Below are 12,639 nucleotides of genomic sequence, written 5' to 3'. Positions count from 1 at the left end.
TGACAAAGTATCTTGAAATTATTTTTAATAATGTACAAATTATTATGTGAAAGATAAATGAAGAAGCATGATCTGGCAGAATGGATTTACTTTGTAAAAAGAAAACTGGCCAAGTTTGTTAACTACTAAACACATATTTTAGAAAGATAAAAAAAAAAGGTGTAGATATCAAAACTGCTTCTGACCATATCCATCTCTTAATCATAATGTAAGTAAGCAACATAGAGGTAAGGAGTGAAGGAGTGGGTTTTTTCCTCCCACGAGGCAATAAGAAACAACACATTTAAAAAGTGGTATTTTTTCTCTCAGGTATATTTTTATAAAGAAAAAGACTTCTGGTAAAGCAGATAAAAAGATGAAAGCTTTAAGAGAAATGATATCTGTGAATTGATACAGCTGATACCAAATAAATAAAGCTTTCTGAACAGAAAATTTATACTGATAAACCTTAGTTATCTAAAATAAACAGGGAGGGAGGGGGCCAGAGCAATATAGTATAGCAGGTAGGGCGTTTGCCTCATGAAGTCAAACTGGTCCGGACTCTGGCACTCCATATGGTCCCCGAACCTCACCAGGAGTAATCCTGAGCACCACAAGTGTGTCCCCACCCAAACCTACCAAAAAAGGCAGTAGGGAGATAAGGGAGGAAGTAAACATTTCTGTTACTCAAATTCTAATTTATTGAACAAGATATGTATATACTGGTCTTTAAATAATAGTTTATAGAGCTATGGTCATCTTTTTTTTTAATTCAGAGAAACACTTTACTCAGGATTCACCAACATTTAACATTCTGCTGTCTTTACTTAACACACACACACACTTTAGCTAAATTTTTCGAAATCATTTGAGAACAGGTCCACTCTTAGCATTATAATTTGTATAAGTATATGGATGTTCTTAAACAGTAGTTACTAAATTCAGGCAAATTTAATACTGATCATACATGACAGTCTTTATTCCGATTCTACTATTAGTCTAATATCCTTTATAGCATATATTCCCACTCAGTGAAGAATCAAATAAAAGATCTGATTTTATCCTCTTTTCTAAAATGCTTCTAAATTCTTTTTTTTTATGACAATGTTTTATATGTTGTTCTATAAAAGATTCATATAGGATTGTCTGATATTCCTTATTACTAAATTCAGGTTATTAATTCTTACTATTAACAAAATGTCTTTTCTAAAGAGTCACAGTTAGAAGCTCTCAAATTTCCTTATCTCTAATACTGATGACATGGTAAAAGTGTTGTTCATTTTCTCTACTATCTACTCACTATTTAACTCCTGCAGCTAATAAGAAATCTAAGAGGGCACTTCAAGACCATGCAAAAACTTCAATCTTAACAAAATTACCACCCTAGACATATCATCCTCTATTAATTCTTGCCAATACTAAGACCAAATTTTAGTAGGATACCTGTTTTTGAGACACTTTGAAAGTTCTTTTTCTTCAATAGACACTTGGTGGGACATATTTTGTTCCATCTCAGTCACTACTGTACGCTGAGTGTTAAGTAAATATTTACCATGTGACTACCTCTACGTGCTGTCTTCTCTGCAATTAAATACTTGCCTCACCAGCGGTTGACCTGGCACCTCATACGGCCCCAGGAATGATCCCTGAGTGAACAGACAGGAGTAAGCCCTGAGCATCATTGTGTGACCCCAAAACTAAATAAAACAACAATTTTTTTTTTGGTACTTAGGGAGATTACTATTTTTTTCTAGTGTATTTTATACTTCTGACTTTTGTCTTAGAGTCCTGAATCCTCTTCTCTTCTTACTTGAGCTTTTAGTACATGGTCAGTTTATTTTAAATGGTACCATCCATCTCCTTTGCAGTAGTTTCTAGTTCACTTTTCCTTTTACTTGACCTATTTTAAAGTTTTATATATATTTTGGAAGGGCGGGGAAGGGCAGGGGTAGAGGGGCACATCCAGTGGTGCTCAGGGCTTACTTCTAGCTCTGTTCAGGGATCACTCTTGGAGGTTCTGGAGACCATCTGGGGTGCTGAGTCAGGTCAATCATGGGCAAGGCAAGCACCCTACCTGCTGTACTCCCTGGCCCCTAATTTTTCTAACTGAACCATTTCCTAAATATTTTCTACTCATGAATCCTCCCATGTTTTAATCCTTAATTCTACAATTTATCATATGCGAAAGGTCCAGCTGCCAAGACCCAGTCTATCCTCAATATTCTATATTCTGACAATAATACTGTATAGATTTTCACTTTGAAGGCAACTTTTTGTTTAAAGTCCCTTAAGTTTCTGTTTTATGAAGTATGTGAAGTTTTCCACATCAGCCACTGTTGACATAAACCGCAGTGGCAGTTCTGTTGATTCCTGATGACTATTTTGCTACTTAACAGGTATTTTTAATTTCTTGGTGCTCTGTCTCCTTATAATAGAGATTACAGAGGTTTCCTATCAAGTGCATTTCTTTCAGTTTCAATTTTTGGGAGGATGTATGCAGATATGTAGATTCAGAGAGCATCCTGGGCCAGACCCAGAAACCAGTGAAATTAATAATCTTAGGGCGTTCCCTCCCTCTCTCCCTCCCTCCCTTCCTTTCTTTTTGGGTCACACCTGGCAATGCACAAGGGTCACTCCTGGCTCTGCACTCAGAAATTACCCCTGGCGGTGCTCAGGGGACCATATGGGATGCTGGGAACCGAACCCAGGTTGGCCGCATGCAAGGCAAATGCCCTAGCCGCTGTGCTATCACTTTCACCATGACAGCTATAACAAGATTAGTCAGTTAAAAAACTTAGCTTCTGAGGCTGAAGATGTAACACAACACTTGAGCAATTGCTTTTGACATGTGAAGCCCTGGGTTTGATATCAGAGTATTTTACAAGCTAACAAAAGATAAATCAGGTTAATTATTCCTAGTTGATTTTGATATACTTAGCATTATTTATCAAGTATCATATAGCAACATGTCTTCCTTACAAATATTCATATTCAATATAGAGACCTTATGTTGTATTTTCATTTTGTTTCTGAAGAAAAGGTTTTAGTAGATACTCTTACCAAAACTATCTAACTGGTACAACTCCTATTTTTGAGATAATTGTTATAACTCCTATTTTTGAGATAATTCATACACAATATTAAGAAATAATCCAGAAGAGGGTGCAGACACAGTACAGATGCATTGCATACAGTTCAAATCCCTGGCATCACATATGGTCCAAAGAAAACTGCCTGGGGTTGCTCCTAAGTACAGAGTCAGGAATAAGGTCCTTGTGTGCCACTGGGTGTGGCCCCAAAACAAAGCAAAACAAAGACTCCTTGTATATTTTGAGAACCCTTACACACTTTGCTCACTTTCCTATAATGGTTAACAAAATGGTAACAACCAGGATACTGACACTGACAGAATTCACCCATTTTACTGTTTTTTTTTTTTTAATTTTAGTATACTCATTTATCTGTGTGTATTCTACCCAATTTTCTATCCACCACCAAAATCAAGAAATTGAATAGCCTACTGTACCACAAGAAATTTTCATGCTATCCTTTAAAAGCTACAACCATTTACCTTGCCTTCCCTTTGCTCCATCAACTTTACAAATCTGACAATAATTCACCTGCCTTCCAGTTCTCAAATCTGCATATTACAATATAAATGGAATATCACACACAACCTTTTTCTCTGCTCAGCTTAATTCCATAGTCACTGAAGATTTGCTCAATAGTTTTCTACAGTTTGTATGTGTAAGTCAAACAATTTTTTGAAGGATATATGGATATATTCCAATTTTAAGATACTAAAATAAATGCTATGAATGTCCATGTAAAAGTTTTTATGCAAATATGTTTTCATTTCTTTGGGTTAAATAATTTAGAGTACAATTTCTGGATTTGATGATAATTGTATATTTAGGTTTATAAGACACTATATTTCATATTACCACACCATGTATGTCTGGGTGACCCACACTGTTGTCAACTTTCTATGCTGTCATCTTTTGCTTTAACCATTCTGTAGGTAGAGAGTGGTAACCCATTGTGGTTTAAATTCGCATTATCCTAAGTGATGTTGACCGTTATTTCCTCTATTTATCTGACATTTATCTTTAATGAACCATTGTCTATCATTTTTCTCAGTTGTTTTTTTTTGATATTGTTTTGAGACTTTGATATACTCAAGATATTAATCTTCACTCAGATATGTGATGACACATGTTCCCCGGTCTGTGACTTCACTTTTTATTCTCTTAACATGGATCCCAAAGAGTAAATAAATCAATGTTTGTCACTTTGATTATATCCAACTTGTCAAGTTTTCTATTCTGCTTCATTGATCTTTTTCTCCACCAGTATCAGTGTTGAATACTATAGCAACAGTTTATTTTGAAATCAAGTATACTGATTTCTCCCTTTTTTTTATACTGATTTCTCCCTTTCTTTTAAAATCTCATAGTTTCTGTAGTTATTCTAAGCTCCTCTTTCTTCTATATAAATTTTAGAATGAACTTGTGTAGATTGATGGTCAAAAATCTTTCCAGATTTTGAGGGGCTGGAGTGATAGCACAGCAGATAGGGCATTTGCCTTGCACGCGGCTGACCCAGGTTCGATTCCCAGCACCGCCAGGAGTAATTCCTGAGTGTAGAGCCAGGAGTAAGCCCTGTGCATCACTGGGTGTGACCCGAAAAGCAAAAAACAAACAAACAAACAAAACAAAAAACAAAAAACCACTTTCCAGATTTTGAGAGGAACGCAATAAAGCACTGAAATTTGGGGGAGAAATGTATGACATCTTACTATTCTGAATCTTCCCGTCAAAAGGGGCTATATAGTCTCCATTTATATAAATCTTCCCTTCAGAGTTTGTAATTTCCAGTATATAGATCCAGTATATATTTTGTTGGACCTACTGTTAAGTATCTTTTCCTCACAACTGTAAATTGCGATGCATTTTAAATTTCGGTTTCCATGTCTTTGCTAGCATTATTCTTTTTTTTTTTTTATTAGTGAATCACCATGAGTTACAGTTACAAACTTGTGAACTTTCATGTTTGCATTTTGTTTATGCTAGCATTATTCTGAAATACAACTGACACTATTTCACATTACCTTGCTAAACACACATATTACTTTAAGGATTCTGGGAAGAGGGGTATGGAGAATTGTGAGGTGAATGATAATTTTCAATATAGAACATCCTTTTAAGGAACATTTATCTAAAAAGTGTTATTTAATTAATACAATTTAAAAATAAGCAATTTTATTTCTTCAATTACTATGCTTTTAATTTCCTCTCCGTTTTACTGAATTGGTTAGGCCTTTCTAGAATGAGTACGACAGATGTCCTTGCCTAGACATCACTGATATTCTAGGAGAATACACTGTCTTTCACTGCTAAGGAAGATGTTAGTGCTAGATCTTAAAAAGCAGGTCTTTAACAACTTGAGAATATCCTCTATTCTTCATTTTATTGAATGGATAGAGAATTTTGTTGTTTTTTCTAAGTCTACTGATATAATCATGTGGATTTTCTACATTTTTGTGCGTGTGCATGTATGCAGACACACATATCAGGATTCTCTTCTGTTGCCTATTTATATGACAGATTACAAAAACTGATTTTTAAGTACTTATAGCCTTTAAAAATCTGGAGTAAAGTCTATTTGGTCATGATACAAAATTATTTTTATTTGTTGCTTACTTCTATTCACTAACAGTTAAGAACTCTTCTTGGGGCTGGAGTGATAGCACAGCAGGTAGGGCATTTGCCTTGCACATGGCCAACCCGGGTTCGATTCCCAGCATCTCATATGGTCCCCTGAGCACCGCCAAGAGTAATTCCTGAGTGCAGAGCCAGGAGTAACCCTTGTGCATTGCCAGGTGTGACCCAAAAAGCAAAACAACAACAACAACACAACAACAACAACAACAAAACTCTACTGCAGTTATTAAAGACTGATAACCAGACCGATTATAGTTTGTCTTTTAATTGTCTTTGTCTAGATGAGTATCAAAATAAAATTATCTTCATAAAATACACTGAAAATAATTCTGCCATTTCTCTTTTAAAAGGACTATGTAGTTATGTGTTTTCACTTTTATATACCATAACTAAATGGGATTTATTCCTGACATGTACTAGTGATTAAAAATTAAAAGCAATTGATTGATATGCCATATAAATAAAATGAAGGATAAAAATCATCAGTGTTTGAAGTAGAAGCGTGTACAGGGACCTAACTTTAATGCCTGGCATTCTTCCCTGGCACTTAATGATGCCTTCTCCCCTCCACAGATACACGCATACATACTGTCAGTAGTAGCCCTGGAAACCCAAGCACTGCCGTATGTGGCCCTAACGACTACCAGCAATGCTGGGCCCAAGCAACATCACATTAGGCCCAAAATGATCATACATTATGCAGACCTGAATTTTCATTTTTGAGATTTCTAACAATGAACAGTTTAACATGTGCAGAGCTAGTCCAACTACTTGACTGATAGTGTAAAGTAAGTAAATCAAAGTCTGTGCTTTTTAAGGTATTGGTTCATCTAAGTGTACAAATTTATGTGTTTGTATTATTGAGTTGTGTGTTGTAGTCCCTTATATGCCTTTGATGTTTGCAAGTGGAAATTACAACACAATATTGGAAATTTTGTCTTTCCTTTATTTTAAAAAATTTTACCTTTTGAGTTTTGAGCTACACCTCGCAGTGCTCAAGGCTTACTCCTGGTTCTGTGTTCAAAAATTAATCCTGGCATGGTTTGGGTGATCTTATGGGGTCACAGGGATCGAACCTCGGTATGTTGTGTGTAAGGAAAGAGCCAGATTTGATGTACTTTTCTCCCGGTTTCTATGATTCTTAGTACAGGTACTCTATTGGTCATTCCAAATATTATTTTACTTGTTTTTCTCTACATCTCCATTTTAATTTTCATTGATTTCTGCTCTTTATTGTACTTCTTAGTTTCTTTCTTTTCTATTCCTTCTTTTCTTTAAAAAATTTTATTTGAATCACCCTTACAAAGCTGTTCATGAATGCCCAAAACTTTTTAGTTTCTGTTGTACTTCTTTTGCTCTTCTAGGATGGGTGGAAGCTTAAGATATTTCATAAGACACTATCTTCTTTTTATTTCCTAATTTTACTAAATAATGATTCTTTGTTTACTTAAAGAACTGCTGGGGCCAGAGTCGTAGTACAGTGGGTAGAGCGTTTGCTTTGCACACAGCCGACCCAGGTTCAATCCCCGGCATCCCATATAGTCCCTCCCACACACCAGGAGTAATTCCTGAGTGCAGAGGCAGGAGTAAACCCTGAACATTGCTGGGTGTGACCCAAAAAGCAAAAAGAAGAACTGCTTTAGGTGAACTTCAGAAAGTATGATGTAAAACTGTTACCATATGGGATGCTGGGAATAGAACCCGGGTCAGCCTCGTGCAAGGCAAACGCCCTACCCACTGTACTATTGCTCCAGCCCCACTTTTAGCCTTTACTTGAATACTTTTTCTAGTCTTGCCTTCCTTTCCTCATCTTCCCAGATTCCAACGTCACAAGTCGTATGGTCCCCTTTGAAAGCTTTTTAGTATCTTAAAGAGACTGTTTTCTCTCTTCTATTACAATTGAACTATTTCTACTGTTCAAACTATAATTGAGGTGGGGGGGGCACACTTACGTTGTGCTTTTTTTGTTTCGGAGAGTGGGCACACCTAGTTGTGTTTACGGCTTACGCCTAGGCCTACACTCACAGATTACTGCTGGCAGGAGTATGGGAACCATATGCTGGTACTGGTCAGTGAAAAAAGGCAAGTATATACAGTACTATCTCTCTAACCCTCTGTAATATTCTTTGCATTACCTCCTCTATTTTGCTACTGAATCTATACACTGAGTTTTAAGTTCTGATTATTACCTTTTTCAGTTGTAAATTTATGATTGTTTTTCTTTCTGGCTTTTTATTTTCTATTGTGTTTCAGGTAGATTTAAATTATTTTACTGAGTATTTCTATAATGCTGCTTTAAGCCATCAGATAATTTTGACATGTCATTTGAGTGCTACCGTAGTTTTCTACATCCCAGGGCATAAGAGTTTTCGTTTTTTAAAAAAACTCGAAATCTGATTATGAAAGGAAATGATAATATCCTGGACCTTGTCTAAATCTCCTGGCTTAGTTAGCTAACTTTGAAACTGCTCCAGCTGGAGAAAAGATTCCTGCCTAATTACTACCAGATTTGTGTAGAAGTTTCTCACTTTAAGTTTGTTGAGAATCCAGGTGGTGTAAGGTTCTTCATTAATGCTGGCCAAGGACAGGGACGCTGCTGTTCTGTAGGTACCTACTGATACCACTTTGGCCATGAGAGCCCAGTGATACATAACTTCTATTTCTCTTGTATTCATTGATACCACAGCAAGAGGTGGTGAAAATCCTAACTCTCCACCAGGTTTTTTCTGACATTACTCCAATGAAGAAAAAGAGACCACTATACTAACAGGTGGGAATGGAAAGCCAGGCTCTCACTGCACATGGTCTCTAATAACAAGGGAAGGACAGTGAGAAGGTTGTTGCTACCCTGCAGGCATTAAAGGACTAGTTTTCCACTCACCCTTCTGAGAAACCACTCTGGTGGGGTTAGGAAGTGAGGTGGATTGGGAAGCTTTGTTACAGTATCACTATCACTTGTCTCCCAATCTAAGCTCCCCACTCAGTCTCTGCTTGTCAGAGAGATTGGGGTGGGTTGCATTCTTTCTATGGTGTTTGGCTAGAGCAAAATGGTTACTGTCTGAAAGTTTTCTACCTTATTAGGTTGTCCTTATCCTGGTCTTGGTGTTAAGAGACAGTAGGTTTTTCAAGTCTGTACCTGCCGCTGTTTCCAGCTGCCAGCTTCTTCAGTGCCAAAGTAAGGGATGGATTAGTCAAAAAGAAAACCTAGGGAACTCACCCCATATCATTTCTTGAGTCCTGAGATCCCTAGTCTTTATGCCTTTTCTCCACCTTTCAGAGTCTTCTTATTTTTATTTTATATATAATGTTCATGATTTTCAGTTGTTTTACGGAAGGAATAGGGCAATGTACATCTACTCCATCTTCCTGAAAGCAGAAGTCCCCACTCTTTAAACTGGTTCCCACTATGTCCAACCACACAAATTCCTGAAAAAATGAGGGTAAATTCTGTGGAAGATATTTTTCTTTATGTGATGCTTACATATTTGGACAAACATGGACCAGTCTGCCATCCAAGTTACTGGCTGAGTCAGCCACATAAAAAAATGTTTGAATCACCTATTAAATCGGGTAAGTCTAATATAAACTTGTGCATACATGAAATTTATGAGTTCATAAATGTCTATGAATTAAACAATTTCCCATTCAAGACTTTAAAATAATTCTTACACTATGTTAACTTAGGGAACAGTCTTGCATAATCTGCTCTTTCCAAAACTACATAAAATTATTCAACTGAATCCAATCATACCTTGAGCACATTTTGCCATGATAAAAATATTTAAATGTACTTACCCAATAATATAAAAGATTATTAACAGAAAGAGCCTAGACAGTGCCTACCGTAAAACAGGTAATTTGGTAAATATTAATTAACCAAAAAAAGTAGTAACTAAACTTTTACTGATAAACAGAATATAACTTTTCAGGTTAATATCAAGCATAGGACTGCATAACTTTTTAATTTGAGATATGCTTTCATAATTCAACAACTGTAACTGTATATATCAATTTCTATGTACCATTAGAAAATTTAGAACTATTTCCTTATAACATTACATTCTCAAATATATTTGGGAATAAGGAGATTCAAGGTTTGATTCTGAAACTCAGATTGATATATACAGTTTGAATCAGTAAAATAAATCTAAAAAATTTTTATTACCTATTCATTAGGAATGAAATATTTAAAAGAGTAATGATCTAGTTGATACTACTTTTTCAGGATTAATAAAAAAGTTTAAGTCTAATGCAAAGCTTCCCCAAATATGCTTAGAATCCTAGGATATGTTAACAGATATCTCACAGAGAAAGAGTATGTTAGGTTCAAAGCAGCTTAACCATTTTCTCTAAATCACCAAAGTCAGAACTCCTCAGGGGAACTTAAAATTACACAGTGTAAATTTTCAAAGATGATTACTATTACACTAATTCCCAATATTTTTTAATCAAAAAAGCCTTCTCTCAAACACCTCTCTCTCAAACACCTCTTAAAAGGAAATCAGCATTCCATCCAAGAGACAGAGAACTGCAAAGAGTCTATAAGTACTGATTTCATACTTGCCCAGAAAAAGTGAAATCAGATGTTTAATGAGTCTATTACCGAATATTAATAAGTTTTATAAGTATTATAATCAACAAATATGATGATGAAAAGCTTTAAATTCAAGTAATTCCTAGGCCTCATTACAAGTCTATTAACAATAATGCTAACAAAACTGATGATAGGTGTTACAAGTATTATTAGCTATACAGTAATTTCACTCATATTTCAATCTTAAATATTATTCTCAACTCAGTATATCTCAACATGTGGGTACGACAACTCTAAAAATGGGATGTTTCAGATGAAGCCTTTAAAAAGCCTGTAACTTTTGAGAATGTAGCACAACAGTAGAGTACAAACTTCTCATACATGAGGCCCTGGGTTCAATCTTTAGCATCTGTCACCGCCCTCTTCCCAAAAATTGAAAAAAATTATTTATAACATGTAACAGAACCCTGTAGTCAATTACTGAAGTTAAAGATCAGGGGTTAACTTTACTATAGACACAAATTCCTGATATTGTAGCTCACTGAACAGAACTTACAAAAGAAAATATAATTAGCAATGTTATGTCATTATGTATATTCATATGTGCTTGGGTGTGTCTATATATCTAGTAAGTCTAATGTCTTGACTAATAATAGTAGAAAATAAATCTGAAAAGAAATCAATTCAAATACACTAAATATGTCATCTGAATGAGATTATAAAACATTTACTACCAAAACTTTTTAAAAGCATATAGAATTAACAAAATACACAATGGCAAGCAGTGATATAAAACTAGTTTTAAAAGTTGTGTGATTTCTATAGTTTAAAACTTATAGGTTATGAGTTTTGAATTCAGAAAAAAAATAGATCACTTACCTCTAACTAAAATTCTTTGAAGGTAGTATCCTCCTTAGAAACCCTGTCTTGGGTCATTTCACCTGCTGTAATTTCTCTCAAGAGATTCCAGTGAAGTCTAGAAAGTTTTAATTCCCTTCTGCAAGCCCTATTAGTGCATGTATGTTATAAACTTGCTCATACACTGCTTCATAGCTGTAACCTCCCAATGAATAATCACCATCACCTACCACTACCAACCATCAGTGTATTAGAAGAGAAAACAACTTTGGAGAATTCCATTTGAAAATGAGATACTTCAATACTTTCATTATTAAAAAATAGAAAAATAATTTAAATCACTTGGGACTACCAAATATTTCCACAGTATATTGTGCTAAAGAAATACCAGTGCTTTAAAATATGCTAGGAAATAAGAAAATGAAAGTTAAACTGCTCTGGGGCTGGAGAGAGAATACAGTGAGGAGGGCACGTGGCTTGCATGAGGCTGACCTGGGTTCAATCCCTGGCATCCTACATAGGTACCCTAAGTACTGCCAGGAGTAATCCCTGAGTGCAGAGCCAGGAAGAACCCCTGAGCATTGCCGGGTGTGGCCTCGCCAAACCTCCCATCCCCAACTCAAAAAAAAAAAAAAAAAGTTAAACTGTTTAATGGTATTCCAGTTTGTAACTTCTACCTTAAACTTGCTTCCCCAACAACAACAACAAAAAGTGAAACAGTGAACAAAACTAAAACTGGCTATTGAAAACAAGGTCATTTTTCATACATAAAATGGCTAGGTTTTATAAAGGTGCTATTAAACATTTAACAAAAATTTTTCAAATTTGCACAGGAAGATGACCAAAAAACAGTTAAAGAAAAGAGATTTGATCTTTCACAATTCATCAAAGGTGCTTTTAGTAGCTTTCCACTAGTTGATTCCATAACTTTTTCCCTGATTATCTCCTCATAAAATTAAATTTACTATTAAATTTGTATTAAAGTAAAACAAACCAAAAAAAAATTACACCCAAAACAAAGGAAATCAATTGTCCTAGGAGCCAGAGGACTAAATCATACTTAAAACACTATTTTGGAGAATAAGTATGAACTCACTTTTAAAACAATGATTTTCGCTACAAGTCATCATCAGCTTGATAATAGCATATGGTTATATACCCAAATAGCTTTAAAAATTTCCCCTGACCCACAAAAAATGAAAATATTCCTCAATACTCTGTGTGCTATTCTAAATCAAATTTTAGAATAAGGATGTTCCTTTTTTTAAAATAAGGTCTCTGTCATTAAAAAACTGAGATTCTTGTTCCAATTTTATATGTGTTACAGAACAAGACAAAGCTCCCCAAACACAAAGCACTCCTATTGCAAAAAATACAAAAACAAAAACAAAAATGAACTTAAAAACCAAAATTTTAGGGGTTACAAAAAAAAAAACAGAGACAGAAAAGTGAAACGATCCATTTGCCTACCAAAATCAAATAAAACACTAACTGAACCATCAGGCAGTCCATTTACATCCACTTTTTACTTCATACATGCACCAT

At 35.2% G+C, this 12,639-nt stretch overlaps 1 protein-coding gene across 3 annotated transcripts in view; it reads right to left on the bottom strand.

Moving 5' to 3' along the window:
• Window positions 1-12,639, bottom strand: part of USP47 (ubiquitin specific peptidase 47) — a 107,705-nt gene that overhangs the window by 40,071 nt on the left and 54,995 nt on the right. The gene's annotated exons all lie outside the window — the stretch shown is intronic.

This window comes from Sorex araneus, chromosome 6, assembly GCF_027595985.1.
Source record: "Sorex araneus isolate mSorAra2 chromosome 6, mSorAra2.pri, whole genome shotgun sequence".
NCBI classification, from domain to species: Eukaryota; Metazoa; Chordata; class Mammalia; order Eulipotyphla; family Soricidae; genus Sorex; species Sorex araneus.
Note: the sequence above shows the minus strand (reverse complement) of the source record. Positions and strands in the feature narration are given on the sequence as shown.